The following is a 15,797-nucleotide window of genomic DNA, read 5'->3' as shown; positions in this document are numbered from 1 at the left end:
CCTTTCTTCCATTGGTCTCAGAGTATGTGTGGTTCTAAAATATAGATACTGCCTTCCTTACCCTTATGTTCTGAATTACTTTAACCCCAACCTGTTCAACTTCGTTATCTTTAAATATCAGGTTATATAACAGCCTCTCAAAATCCATAAATAATAATCATCACTCTGGACTTAACGGATCTGCTCTAAAAGCTTACAATCTAGGCCCCTGCTTTCTTATAAGCATTTTCTAAAGTTTACCATACCATTGCTGCTTTTTTGTTTCTGGCTTATTTTGTCTCATCAAATGTCCCCTATGTTCTTGCACATTGTTGCATGCCTCACAACATTGTTCCTTTATATAGCAACATAACCTTCATTCATAAGTATGAATCATTCACCAATCTACTTCTCCATCGGTGCATCCTTCAGCCACCTGCATTCATTGGGCATCATGTAGAAGGCCCAAAGTCCACAGTCCACTAACATTCTCAATTTTGAATAATTTTATTGTTCCCAAGAGATTGAAAACCAATAAACACACACTCTCCAATTAGGAAATCTATACTTTCTCTTAACTCTTGTCCCTCACCCCATTATTTACCTCTGCTGTTGCTATGTTAGTGCCGATGGTTTTCTTTTGAACATAGCTCATAGCATGCAATACCAGTTTTCCCCCTGTACTCTGGACTTAAACACTCTTTATACAAGAATCGTATCTTTGAAGTAATTCTTACGAGAACTCATTCATTTTCCAGTGTGAATCAGTGGGACACATAGGCCTATACAACCCCTTTCAAACTTGATCATCTTCAATATGCTAATATTACTTGTAGACCCACTAGAAGATCACCTTCACTCCCATCTATTCCCTTACATTGGAGCTTGTTCTAATTTGCTAGCTGCTGGAATGCAATATACCAGAAACAGAATGGCTTTTAAAAGGGGGAATTTAATAAGTTGTTAGTTTACTGTTCTAAGACCAAGAAAATGTCTCAATTAAAGCAAGTCTATAGAAATGTCCAATCTAAGGCATCCAGGGAAAGCAACTTTGGTTCAAGAAGGCAGATGAAGTTCTGGGTTTCTCTCTCAAGTGAGAAGGCACATAGTGAACATAGTCAGGGTTCCTCTCTCAACTGGAAGGGCACATGGCAAAAATGGTGTCATCTGCTAGCTTCTTCTCCTGGCTTCCTGTTTCATGAAGCTCCCCGAGAGGCATTTTTCCTTCTTCATCTCCAAAGGTCACTGGCTGGTGGACTCTGCTTCTCATGGCTATGCCATTCTGCTCTGCTCTCTCTGAATCGCTTTCATTATCCAAAATATTTCCTCTTTTATAGGACTCCAGAAACTTATCAAGACCCACCCAAATAGGTGGAGACACATAATCCAACTAATCCAGTTTGACAACCACTCTTGATTAAATCACATCTCCGGGGAGATGATCTAATTACAGTTTCAAACATACAATACTGAATAGGGATTAGAAGAAATGGCTGCCTTTACAAAATGGGATTAGGATTAAAACATGGCTTTTCTAGGGTACATACATCACTTCAAACCAGCACAGAGCTCAACCTCATTAGCTAACGATTCACCCATCTCTAGCTTCTATGTATCGCTAAGTCCCCTATATTCTGTATTATAAGCCTCTGATTATACCTTTATGCTAGTCATAAAAGTGGAATCACACAGTATTTATCTTTTTGTGTCTGGCTAATTTCATTCAGCATTATGTCCTCAAAGCTCATCCATCTTGTCATGTGCTTCAGGATGTCATTTTGTCTTACTAAAACATAATATCCCACCGTATGTAAATGCCACATTTTATTGATCCACTCTTCTGTTGATGGGCATTTGGTTTGTTTCCATCTTTTGGCAATTGTGAATAATGCTGCTATGAACATCAGTGTGCAAATATCTGTTTGTGTCATTGCTTTCAGTTCTTCTGGGTATATACCAAGTAGTGCTATTGCTGGGTCATAGGGCAACTAGATATTTAGTTTCCTAAGGAAACACCAAACAGTCTTCTATAGTGGCTGCACCATTATACATTCCCACCAGCAGTACATAAATGTCCCAGTTTCTCCACATCCTCTCCAACATTTATAGTTTCCTGTTTAATAGCAGCCATTCTATTAGATGTGAGGTGGTATCGCATTGTAATCTTGATCTGTATTTCCCTTATAGCCAATGAAAATGAACATCTCTTCATGCATTTTTGAGTCATCTGTATTCGCTCTTCAGACACATGCCTATTCATATCTTTAGGCTTTTTTATAATTGGGCTGTTTGTTCTTTTGTTGTTGAGTTGTATGGTTTCTTTGTATACACAGTAAATCAAACCTTTATCTGATATGTGATTTCCAAATATTCTTTCCCAAGGACTTGGCTGTCTCTTCATCTTTTGACAAAGTCTCTTGAGGTGCAGAAGCGTTTGATTTTGAGGAGTTCCCATTTATCTATTTTTTCTTTTGCTGCTTGTGCTTTGGGTGTAACGTTTAGGAAGCTGCTTCCTATTACTAGATCTTGAAGATGTTTCCCTACATTTTCTCCTAGAAGCTTACGGTGCTAGTTCTTATATTTAGGTGTTTGATCAACTTTGAGTTAATTTTTGTGTAGGGTGCACAATAGGGGTCCTCTTTCATTCGCTTGGCTATTGAAATCCAGTTCTTCCATGTCCTATTATTGAAAAGACTATTTTTGCCCCAGTTCACAGGATTTGGGGGCTTTGTCAAAAATCAGTTGACCATAGATTTGGTGGTTTATTTCTACACTCTCAATTTGATTCCATTGGTCAATCCTTCTGTCTTTGTGCCAGTACCATGCTGTTTGGACCACTGTAGATTTATAATAGGTTTTAAAGCCAGAGAGTGTTAGTCCTGACACTTCATTCTTCTTTTTAAGGATGCTTTTAGCTATTCGGGGTCTCTTTCCCTTCCAGATGAATTTGGTAGGTAGCTTTTCCAAATCTTCAAAGTACTTTTTTGGAATTTTGATTGGTACTGTGTTGAATTTGTAGCTCAATTTGGGGAGAATTGACATCTTAACTATATTTGTCTTCCTATCCATAAGCAGGGAATGTCTTTACACCTATTTAGATCTCCTTTGATTTCTTTTAGCAACGTTATGTAGTTTTCTGTGTACAAGTCCTTTACATCCATAGGTAAGTTCATTCCTAAATATTTGATTGTTTTAGTTGTTATTTTGAATGGAATTTTTTCCTTAAATGACTCCTCAGCTAGGTCATTGCTTGTGCAAAGAAATGTTACTGATTTTTGCACATTGATTTTATATCCCACCACCTTGCTAAATTTGTTTATTAGTTCAAGTAACTTTGCTGTAGATGTCTCAGGATCTTCCAAGTATAGCATCATATCATCCGCAAATAATGAGAGTTTTACTTTTTCCTTTATAACTTGGAAGCCTTTTATTTCTTTATTCTGCCTGATTGCTCTAGCTAGAACTTCTAGCACAATGTTGAATGATAGTGGTGAGAGGGGGCATCCTTGTCTTGTACCTGATCTTACAGGGAAGGCTTTCAGTCTCTCTCCATTTGAGTACGATGCTGGCTATCAGTTTTTCATATATTCGCTTTATCATATTGAAGTAGTTACCTTTGATTCCTATCTTTTGGAGTGTTTTATCAGAAAAGATGCTGTTTCTTGTTAAATGCTTTTTCAGCATCAATCGAGATGATCATGTGATTTTTCCCTTTTGATTTGTTAATGTGCTGTATTACATTAATTGATTTTCTTCCATTGAACCATCCTTCAATTCTTGGTACAAACCCCACTTGGTCATGGTGTATGAGTCTTTTAATGTGCGTTGGATTAGATTTGCTAATATTTTATTGACAATTTTTGCATCTATGTTCATTAAGGTGATCGGCCTGTAGTTTTCCTTTCTTATAGCATGTTTATTTGGTTTTGGTGTTAAAATGATATTAGCTTCATAAAATGAGTTAGGTGGAGTTCCTTTTTCCTCATTTTTTTTGGGAAAAGCTTGAGCAGAATTGGTGTTTTTTCTTTCTGGAATGTTTGATAAAATTCTGACCCTGAGCTTTTCCTTGTGGGAAGATTTTTGATGACTGATTGAAAATCTTTACTTGTGATTGGTTTGTTGAGATCTTCTATTTCTTTCTGAATCAGTGTAGCTTATTTGTGTGTCTCCAGGAATTTGCCCATTTCATCTAAGTTGCCTAGTTTGTTGGCGTATAGTTGTTCACAGTATCTTCTTATGATTTCTTTTATTTCTTCAGGGTCTGTGGTAATGCACCCCTTCTCATTTCTGATTTTGTTTATTTGCATCCTCTCTATTTTATTCTTTGTCAGTCTTACCAGTGGCCCATCAATTTTATTGATTTTCTCAAAGAAACAACTTTTGGTTTTATTGATCTTTCTATTGTTCTTTTGTTCTCCCATTCATTTGTCTCTGCTTTAATCTTTGTTATTTTTCTTCTCCTATTTGCTTCGGGGTTAGTTTGTGCTCTTTCTCAAGTTCCTCTAGGTTTGCTGTTAAGTCCTCGATTTTTGCTCTTTCTTGTTTTTTAATATAGGCATTTAGGGCAGTAAATTTCCCTCTCAGCACAGCCTTTGCTGCATCCCATAAGTTCTGATAAGCTGTTTTTTTCATTTTTATTCCTCTCCAGATAGCCACTGATTTCTCTAGTAATTTCTTCTTTGACCCACTGGTTCTTTAAGAGTGTGTTATGTAATCTCCATGTATTTGTGAATGTTCTCATTCTTTGGTGGTTATTGAGATCTGGCTTCATCCCATTGTGATAAGAGAAAGTGCTTTGAATAATTTCAGTATTCTAAAATTTATAAAGACCTGTTTGATGCCCCAGCATATGATCCATCCTGGAGAATGTTCCATAAGCACTAGAGAGGAATGTATATCCTAGTGTTTTGGGGTGCAATGACTTACATATGTCTGTTAGGTCTAATTCATTTATCAAGTTATTAAACTTCTCTAGTTCCTTGTTGATCTTCTGTCTGGTTGTTCTATCTATAGAAAAGAGTGGTGTATTGAAGTCTCCTACTATTATTGTTGAAATACGTATTGCACCCTTCAGTTTTGCCAATGTCTGTCTCATGTACTTTGGAGCTCCTTGATTGGGAGCATAAACATTCATGATCGTTATGTCTTCTTGGTGAATTGACCCTTTAATTAGTATTGGTGTCCTTCTTTGTCTGTTATGGTGTCTTTACATTCAAAGTCTATTTTGTCCAGTATTCATATAGCTACTCCTGCTTTCTTTTTATTACAGCTTGCATGGAAAATCTTTTTCCATCCTTTCACTTTCAACCTATTTGTATCCTTGCGTCTAAGATGAATCTCTTGTAAGCAGCGTAAGTGGGATTATGTTTCTTAATGCATTCTGCCAACCTGTATCTTTTAATTGGTAAGTTTAGTCCATTAACATTCAAATTTATTTCTGAAAAGGCGTTTGTTGATTCCACCATCTTATTGTTTTTATTTTATTTGTCAGATCTATGTATTCTTTTCCCTCTTTCTCTTTGTATTCTTTAAATTACCCTTAGTGGTACTCTTCAATTCTTTTTTTTTTTTTTCAGTTGGCAGATCTCCTTTTGGTATTTCTTGTAGGGCTGGTCTCTTGTTGACAAATTCTTTCAGGACTTCTTTGTGAAAACTTCAGTCTCTCCCTCAAGTTTAAAGGACAGTTTGGCTGGGTACAGAATTCTTGGCTGGAAGTCTTTCTCTTTCAGGATCTTGAATGTATCATACCACTGACTTCTCACCTCCAGCATGCTAGTTGAGTAGTCTGAACTCAGTCTTATTTGATTTCCATTCTATGTGGTAGATTGTTTTTCTCTTGCTGCTTTTAGGGTTTTCTGCTTCTCTTCGACATTTGACAGACTGACTACTATGTGCCTTGGGGAGTGCCTATTTGGATTTATTCTGTTTGGAGTTCTTTGGGCTTCTTTGACTTGTTTATTTATGCCCTTTATGCGGGTTGGGAAGTTTTCCCCCATTATATTCTCTACTACTCTTCCTAGCCCTGCACTCCTCTCTTCTCCTTCTGGGACACCAATGATTCTTACAGTTGCGCATTTTGTTTTGTCTGTTTACCATTTGCCGTTCTGAGTTTTCAAAGTCAATTATTCTGTCCTCTACATCATTTATTCTTTCTTCTGTCTCTTCAAATCTTGAGTTGTGTGCCTCTGGTAGTTTTTTTTCTTTTTTTTTTTTGCATGGGCAGGCACCAAGAATTGAACCCGGGTCTCCAGCATGGTGGGTAAGAACTCTGCCACTGAGCCACTGTGGCCTGCCCTAGTATGTGTTTTATTTGGTCAACAGTGTCTTTCATCTCCATGATTTCTGCTATTTTTCTATTTATTCTTTCAAATTCCTCTTGGTACTCTTCTACTATTTTCTTAATCTCCTTTATGTCATTTGCTATTCCCACTTATTTTATCAAATAAAGTTGTATGAACAACTTTGATTAGTTGTTCCAATGTCTGTATCTCCTCCAGTGTTTTAATTGAGTCATTAGGCAGGGCTATGTCTGTCTGCATTGTGATATGCTTAGTGATCTTCTGCTGTCTTCATCGATGTAAATATCTTGATTGATTTACTTTGGGAGTTGATTTCCTTCAGTAGTCTAAGGGCTTGTGTTTGCGGGATGGTTATGCAGTAGGGAGCAGAGCATGGGGTGGAGCATTCAGTATGGTGATTTATTTCAGGGCAGGTATTGGTGCAGGTTGGGGATGTTACACTGATGCTTGTGAATGTGGGGGCCCAGCGGCCAGGAAGGATGTAGCTGTGCGGGTGCACTGGTCTGGGAGGCGTAACTGTGGTGTGTGCTGGTCTAAGGCATGGGGCCCTTTGTGCGCATGCATAGAGTTGTGGCAGCAGGTCAGCATTATGCCTTCATGGACTGGGGGCAGATTTGACCTAGCTGCACAGGTCGGCACTTTCTCAGAGCTGGGAAGCGAGGCTGAGGGCTGTGCATATGCATGGTTCTAGGACTGCTGTAAAGTGCAGTTCCCAGAGCTGAATGACTTGAAGGGGGCCCATGTGCATGCATGGCCTGGGAGTGCCGGAATCATATGCGTTGAGCTCAGGGAGGGTGGGGTGAGGCTGTGGACACATGGATGAGGGAGGGGCAGGGGTAGCCTAGGTATGGAGGTTAGTACCCAAGACTTTATGCACTGGCAACAGCCTGCAAGGAACAAGGAGGGGGAGGTGGTGCTCGGGAGGGGTGCAGGAGAGGTGGGTCAGGCTGAAATTGGGGTGGGGATGGGGGGCAGGTACATGCCCAGGGGGCTGGTGGGGTGGGGGTGCCTGGAGCGGGGGAATGGGAACAGGTGATGAGGTTCAGGTGCATGGGGTATGGCGTGAGTCGCTGATCACGGGGCTGCAGTGGTGAGGGTAGCGCACCCAAGGGTCGCTGCCTGACTTACTTCCTAGTTCCATGCTCTTGTCTGTGCACTCCTGCGGGCTCCAAGGCTCCATGCCAGGCTCCAGCCCTCTACCTCTCAGTTCCTCGGTCTCTGAAACCAGGGCTGCTCCTGCATGTGGTGCAGAAGGCTCTCAGATCAGCTGCACTCCAAATCGCCACCTCAGTAGCCCTCCTGTCCCTTCTCTAACTTTTCTGGGGAGCAGTTCTAATCTCAAGCTACTCCAGTCGGCCATCTTCCCGGAAGGCCTGGATTCATTTTTAATTAACACAAATGCCATTATCATACATAAAAAAAAATGACCATCAAATAATCCAGTCCGTGTTCAAATTCCAGTTGTCTCATAGGTGCTGTAAATTTTTTTTTTTTACAGTTTAAAAAGAAATCAGGATTCAAAAACAGTTCACACTTTGCATTTAAGTGATAAGCCTTTTAAATCTCTTTTAATCTGTATTTCCTTCTTCAGCTCTCTCTTTTGTCTTTCCTTGCAATTTGTTTGTTGGAGTTGGATTATTTGTCCCAGAGGGTTTCCCACAGGTTGAATTTTGTAGACTGAATCCCCGTGGTGTTGGTTAGTGTGTTCCTCTGTCCTCAGTACTTCCTGTAAACTGGTAGTTGGGTTTAGAAGCTTGAGAAAATTAAGGTTAATTTTTTTTGTTTTGGCAAGATAACTTCCTAGGAGGTAGTGTGTTTATTTGACAATCAAATTAAGAACTTAAAGAGGGCAAAGCATGTGCGCAATCGAGTTTTGTTTTTTACTTTAATTTGAAGGAACAAATATCACTCAAAGGAACTATCCCTGCAGATTTCTACACTTCCCAGATGCCACAAAAAGCTAAAGCATGATTCTGTAGAAAGGAAATTGAAGTGGGGATCTGGAGACCCGTATTGTCAAACTGCCTTTGTCTTCGAAGTTTTTCAACTAGAAAATTCTAATGCCTAGAACACTCCATCACTCTTTCAATTTATTAAATTCATTCAGTCATTTAATTCATTCAATAGGTTTTGAGGTTGCAGGTCACCTCATTTGCACAGGCGCTTCCATCTCCCTGGGACAGACACTTGCAATGTACTCACATGGTGGTATATTTTTGTAAAATTTCCATTCCAAGATATTTGAACTGCAACCAGTCAACCACTGTGCCTTTTTACTCCAACTGCCCTTTTTCCACACTTCCCCTTTTGCTGGATAGTGCTGGAATGATCACAGGCACTTTTTTTTTTAACTCACCAATTTTATATTATAATCTTTACTTTAGAATGTTAATATGAAATGATATAAATTCATCTCTGAGAACACAATTTAATATTAATATAAAATGATATAAATTTCTCTCCAAGAACACAATGACTATTTAAGTATTTAAGTAATCAAATATTTTCAAGTAATACATATTCAAGTAATAAAATATTTTTAACTAATACATATTTAGTTTTACAAAGTAAAGCGGCATTTGCTTAGGAGTTGTGACTATTAGGAATTCAATTCTGTCAAAAAATATTGTTGCTAATGGTAGCTGATATTTAAATGTCTCTTACAGCTAAACAGCATATGATTTTATTGGCCAGGGTGTTCCAAAATTGTATTTTTAAATCATTTTTTTATTGTTAAATATAGCATATTTGTAGAAAAGTGATAAATTTCGAAGTACACTTTAACAAGTAGTTATGGAGCAAATTTCAAAATATAGTATGAGTTACAGTTCAACAATTTCAGGTATTTCCTTCTGGATATTCTGATACACTAGAAAGTAGAAAGAAATATCTATATAATGATTCAGTAGTCACAATCATCTGTTAAACCTTAACTTATCTGTTACGACTCCTCCATCTCATCTCGTCATTTTCTCATTCTTCAGGAATATTTGGGCATTGACCATTCTAACGTCACACAGCAAAGGGGTGTTGACATCCTGGGGTAGGGGAACACAGCTGGTTGATGTTCTTGGAGAGGTTGCTACCTCCAAGTTTCAGGGCTTATCTGGAAAAGGAACAATCTGAATGTCTTAAGTTTCTGAAAAAATAAGGAACATTAGTAAAACTTTTATAGAGTCTTACATAGAGCCCACAGGCACTTTGGGGATATGACTAAAGGCAAGTTGAGTTGGGGGATGGATACCTGCAGTGAAGGTTGCACGGGATACATTTATGTGGTTTGCAGTCATTCCATATATGGCTATGTTATTGCAAGCTGTCCTCACGTAGGAATGGCTTCCAGGCATTCTCCAACCATCCACTGCGTGGATTTTCCTGACATTATGACATGAAAAAGCAGAGTCCAAGGTCGTATTGGTTTATGAGCATGTCCTACCATCGCTGGCACCACAAGTACGTGGGCACTGGAAGGTGCCAGCTTGAAGTATGGAGCCAGAAGCTAATCTGCGGAACATTCTGATCTGTTCTGATCAGTTTCACATCACTTCACTTCTGTGAAACTGTTGTGAAAGCTGTCGGCAGAGATTTTGGTTCAGTCAACTGGAAGCTTTTCTCCCGTCAGAAATTACACTTGCTCATGCCCTGAAATCTTATAGTTCACGTATGAAGAAATTTGGTACAGCTTTTCCCAAGTGAGATGAGAATCCTAAATATTGGCAAGACATTACAAATCACGGGTTGTGAAGTGAAAGGAAATGCCTCTAAATAATCAATAAATGAAAACAAATTTAAAAGACAATTCACTTTCTCTTCTCTCTATAAAAATGGTAATACAAAGACTGTCATTTTGCAAACAGGCAATTAAAAAGTAAGTGGCCAGAAATGTAGAGAAAAGAGCTTCAGAGATGTGGTTTGGACCTTTAATTAATAAAAATAGTTGTGCTTTCCTTCTGGATGTTGGGTTAGCAGTATTTGTATGCTTTATAAAATTTACTAATTGCTGTCTTCTTTTCTCATTTCTAATGTTCACCTTTGTACCTAATTTGGGATTACTTGTAGTTTTGTATTCTTTTTCTTGAAGATGGTGCCCCAGACTGAACTAGCTTTAGGCCTCATGAACCCGCAGCTGCCTCCATGTTCATCGTAAGAGCAGCAGAGAACCACTGTGAGCTCAGGTGGGAACTCACCCGGTCATTCCACGTTGTCAAACAAAATGCAGAAAGAACTATGAGATCTGACGGTCCTGCCAGTGATAAGCGTGGTCATCGAGTGATTCTTTTTTGTTCCAAGTTGCATCAGTGTGCCAGTTTCAGCTTGCAAGGTAGTGGGCTCTGGTCCCTTGTAGCTCTGCCATTTGCTTATCCTTGGTCTCGCTGTTGTGACTGAGGGCTTCCTACCTGCCAGACGCTCTGCTGAGCACGTCACACGTGCTGTCTCCTCGGCTGTCTCCAGGTGAATGTCAGACTCATGTTATGAAACAAATTCATTCAAAAACCTTTCCTGGGCACTCATAAAGGCCGGACACGTTGCCAGGCAGCGGGAGGAGAGTGACGGACAATGGGGGACATGGTCCCAGCCCTCCTGGGGCTGACAGAGGAGGACAGACATTGAGTGCTGCTGAGGCTTGCTGTGGCGTGTGTGTGGGAAGCAGGGAGACCCGGCCAGGGCTGAGAAACCCACGAAGGCCGCTGGCCCCAGGAACCCACACTGAAATTAATTTGGGTCAGTTAACCTCCCCTGAGGTCCCTTCAATGCAGGGCACAGATCCATAGAAGGCAAATAGGGTAAGGGGGGGCCAGCCCCACGGATGCAGGGGCAGTTCTCATAGAAAAGAGAGCTTAGCAGACGTACCCCAAATGTGTGTCACATCCTTGCTCCATGCAGGCTGTATCATATCACTCCATTGTTTAAAAAAATTGTATGAGTACGTAGAAATGTACTGATGCACTAACACAGAAAGATTGCTAAGAGATCAATGTTGTATGAAAGAAGAGAGGTACAGAACATACATGCCTATGTTTGGGTTTTTACAGAAGCTACGTGTGTGTGTACAGATGTTCCTATTTGTGTATGAAACACAAACATGGAACAGTTGACTGCCATTACTGGGGAGAGAAGCTCGGGGCTTGGCGGGGGGGGGGGGGGCTGTTATTCAGCTTGCATAGCCAGGCCCTCATTCATAAATAGCGTGTGACCTGATTAGCCATTGCCCACAACACCTTGGTGATAAATATTTTGAATATCACCCTCGGTTTAGGATGGGATGGAGCCTTGCTTTTATTTGTATGAACTTTTGCACTACTGAAATTTTTTTCTATGCGCATGTTTTTCAGTTAAGATACAAAACAAAACCCAACCACCTAGCCTCTTAAAGTTCTGCCCTGACTTCCCACGTTGGGTGTGTGCACATGTGCTTGCACGCACAGACACACACCCACAGTCCGAATCCATAGCTCAGCCCACAGCAGACAAGCCCCTTTGTAATCTAACCCACTGCCTACCTTTCCAGCCCCCATTCATCCTAAAACCCAGTCACACAAAACCATTCCTCCTGGAAACACCATGCTCTCTCCTCTTTTGGGAAGTCATTCCGAACAATACCTGGAGGCAGAGTTAGATTTAGGTGGCACTGTGGGGTGACTGTGAATATGCTCTTACCCCACAGGAGATTCGACACATCCAGCCAATGTTTCTCAGATGTGAGTGTGCATACATATTGCCTGGAAATCTGTAAAAGTGCAGCTTCTGAGGCAGGATTTCTGGGATGGGGCTGAGTTCCTGTAGTTGCAGCAAGCTCTGAGCCTTCTTGCACAAAGTGAGGCAGCTAGGCAGGTACTCAGTTATATTTCCCAAGGGAATGGCAGCTTCAAAGTCCTGTGGCAGCTGGCTCAGGTGTGGTGCAGGAACGACTGGTAACTTTCAATACACGGCACTATCAAGTCAGATTATGGTGTTTGAACACATGGGTTCATTCTTAATGGGTGATTCCATAGGAAATAATTTTCACATCCTTAGAGTTTAATTACTCATGAGTTGCTCATTTAGTTACTAAATACTTCACCTTTCTAAATGCATTATCTAGAAGAATGCAAATAGTATTCGAGAAAATATGAAAATAATATTCTTCCTATGAGACATAAAGAAATTAATCCAAGGCATGAGGGAAAGGGACAAAGGAAGAATATTCTTACTACCCAAATTGCTTTGAGTAAGATGGAGGGTGTTTCTCACCCCGGGCTGCACACTAAATAACCCAGGATATGTATATAACCAGCTCCAAAGTCCAGGCTAAGCCCTGGAATAGTTAAATCAGAATCTCTTGGTGAATTCCACAAATTGATATTAATGCTTTTTTTTTTCCTTTCTTTTTTTGCATGGGCAGGCACCGGGGATCGAACCCGGGTCTCTAGCATGGCAGGCAGGAACTCTGCCTGCTGAGCCACCGTGGCTCACCTGATATTAATGCCTTTTTATATAAATGTTTCATTTCAGCTTTGTTTTAGAATTACAGAAATATTGTGTAGATGAGTTTGGTTTGCAAGCTGCCGGAATGCGAAATAGCAGAACTGGAACTGCTTTTTAAAAAGGGAACTTAACAAGTTACAAGTTTATAGTTCTAAGCCTCTGGATATGTCCAAACCAAGGCATCCAGGGACGAATACATTAATTCAAGGAAAGCTGATGGGTCAGGAATACCTCTCTTAGATGGGCAGTCACGTGGCTGGCATCTGCTGGTCCCTTGCTCCTGGGCTCCATTGCTTTCGCCCTCTGTGCCTGTGGGGGTTCCTCACTTTGCTTCTCCGGAGCTGGCTTTCATCTCTTGGCTTCCCTCAGCTCTCTCCAGGTTCTGGCTTACTTAACATCTCATGGCGACATCTGCTAAGCTCCAAGTGTCCCCAAACATCCGTGTCTCTGTTCTTCACATGTCAGCTCTGCTCTGAAGTTTCTGTCAGCGCTGAGGCTTCTGTCGCTTCTGTCATTTCTGACTCTGTCCAAAATGTTTCCTTTTTTAAAGGATTCCAGTAAACAAATCAAGACTCACCTGGAATGGGTAGAGTCACATCTCCACCTAGTCAAAAGTTAACACTCACAACTTGGGGCGTCACATCTCCATGGAGATAATCTAATCAAAATTTCCAACATGTATTATTGAATCAGGATTAAAAGAAATAGCTGCCCCCCACAAGATTGAATCAGGATTAAAACGTGGCTTTTCTGGGGTACGTGATCTTTTCAAACCAGTACAGTAGATAATACAGAGAGCTTCCATACTCCCCAAGGTGGATTCAATTGTATACACCAGAAAAATAGGTTCTTGTTCGTAATCCATTTCTGTGGGTGTAGATGTTATTTTTAGTTAAGGTGTGGTCAACTGATCAGGGTGGGTTGTAATGCTACAACTGGAGGCTTACAGAGAAGGCTGTGAATAGAAAGTCATGGGAGCAGCCAGAAGCTGACAGTCAATGGAACCCAGAAGAGAAAGGAGAAGATTTCGCCATATGCATTGCCATGTGATGGAAAAGCCAAGGACCAAGGATCACCGGCAGCCAGCCCCTGAATGACACACTCTTTGGAGAGGAATCATCTCCTTGCTGGTGCCTTGATTTTGGACTTCTCTTACAATAAATTCCTATTGTTTAAGCCAACCCATTATATGGTATTTGTTTTAACAGGTGAAAACTGAAGACACTCCCACACCCAGCTTCCCTGTGATTGATATCTTACATTAGTATGGCTCATTTGTCCCAATTAGTGAAGCTATGTTGACATAGTATCATGAACTGAAGTCCACACTCTATTCAGATTTCCTCATTTTTTACCTAATGCCCTTTTCCCTGTTCTAGGACCCTATCCAGGATCCTTTGTTACCTTTATGTCTCCTTAAATGCCTCTTGGCTGTGATGGTTTCTTGGACTTTCTCAGTTTTTGATGACCTTGGAAGTTTTGAGGAGGACAGGCCAGGCATTTTGTAGGATTCCCTTCTATAGAAATTTGTCTTATGTTTTTCTCATGATTAAACTGGGGTTATGAGCTTGGGGGAGAAAAACTACAAAGGCAAAGTGCCATTTCTATTACATCATCTTGAGGGTACCTGCTATCAAGGAGCTTTATGCCTGTTGAGGTTGACCTTGATCACTGGTGGAGGTATTGTTTGTCAGGTTGCCCCACATAAAGTTACTGTCACCCCCACCATACTGTACATCTCAGAAGTAGTCTACGTGCAGCCTATACTCAAGGAATGGGGAATTAGGCTTCTGGCCTTGATGGTGGGTGTGTTAGTTAGATTCATTTGTCAACTTGGCCAGGTGAGCATACCTAGTTCTGTTGCTGCGGACACAAGCCAATGGTATGTGAACCTCATCTGTTGCCAATTACATCTGCAGTCAGCTAGGAGGCGTGTCTGCTGCAATGAGTGATGTTTGACTTAATTGGCTTGTGCTTAAATGAGAGATTGCAACGTAGTACTGCTAAGCAGCTCAGCATTCCTCATCTCAGCACTAGCAGCTCAGCCCAGGCCTTTGGAGATGCAGAAAGAAGTCACCCTGGGGAAAGTTGTTGGAACTCAGGGGCCTGGAGAGAAGACCAGCAGAAACCATCTTGTGCCTTCCACGTAAGAAAGAACCTCAGTGGAAAGTTAGCTGCCTTTCCTCTGAAGAACCAACAAAATAAATCCCCTTTTATTAAAAGCCAATCCATCTCTGGTGTGTTGCATTCCAGCAGCTAGCACACTATAGCAGTGGGGTACATAAAATTATTTGCCATTCTTCTGCACAAGACATTTGTCTCTTCTCCCAAGCCCAATAAATTTATCTATTCCATAATTTATTTACATCAGTATGGACTCATGGATATTTATTTAATACTTTGGGTCATAATTCAGTACTATTTTATTTATTCTGTTGCCCCAATTTTTCCACTTTTGGCCATTGGGATCAAAACCTTTTAAAGCTCCATGAGTGATTCCAATGTTCGGCCAAGGCTGAGAACCACTACTTTAGGTAAAACATTGTTTAGAATGATAACACTGTGAAAGTCCTGATTTCCTTCCTTAAGACAGATGCAAACTGAAGATAATAAAAAAATCTCGGAGTTATAGGTGCCAGCAGATACTCATCCTCACCCATTAATTAATTGTGGCTTTCTTCCATCTGCCTCCCTTTCTAGTCCAGACTGAGGGAGTACCCAAAATAATACTTGTTCCTTGATTGAGGACAAATTTTAAATTAGAGTCACGAGACTTCAGAATTCAGTTCTTGAATCGACAAGCCAGAGATGCCTACTTGCGCAGAAAAAAATTATTAGATAGCAAATTTCGGATAGCTCCTGGTTATTAGAACTCGGTAGAAACATGTCTGCAGAGACCAGTGTAGTTTTCTAGGTACAGAGCTTTCCAGTTCCAATGATTCACCTTGGTGCCCTTGGCCCCTTCAGGTAGACTCAGTGCTCTTTCCAATAGATCAGGTCTTGAAGCGTCACCTGTGAGGATCTCCAGGTTGTATCGGGATGCAGAATCAATGA

This window comes from Tamandua tetradactyla, chromosome 4 (genome assembly GCF_023851605.1).
Source record: "Tamandua tetradactyla isolate mTamTet1 chromosome 4, mTamTet1.pri, whole genome shotgun sequence".
Classification (NCBI taxonomy): Eukaryota; Metazoa; Chordata; class Mammalia; order Pilosa; family Myrmecophagidae; genus Tamandua; species Tamandua tetradactyla.
Note: the sequence above shows the minus strand (reverse complement) of the source record.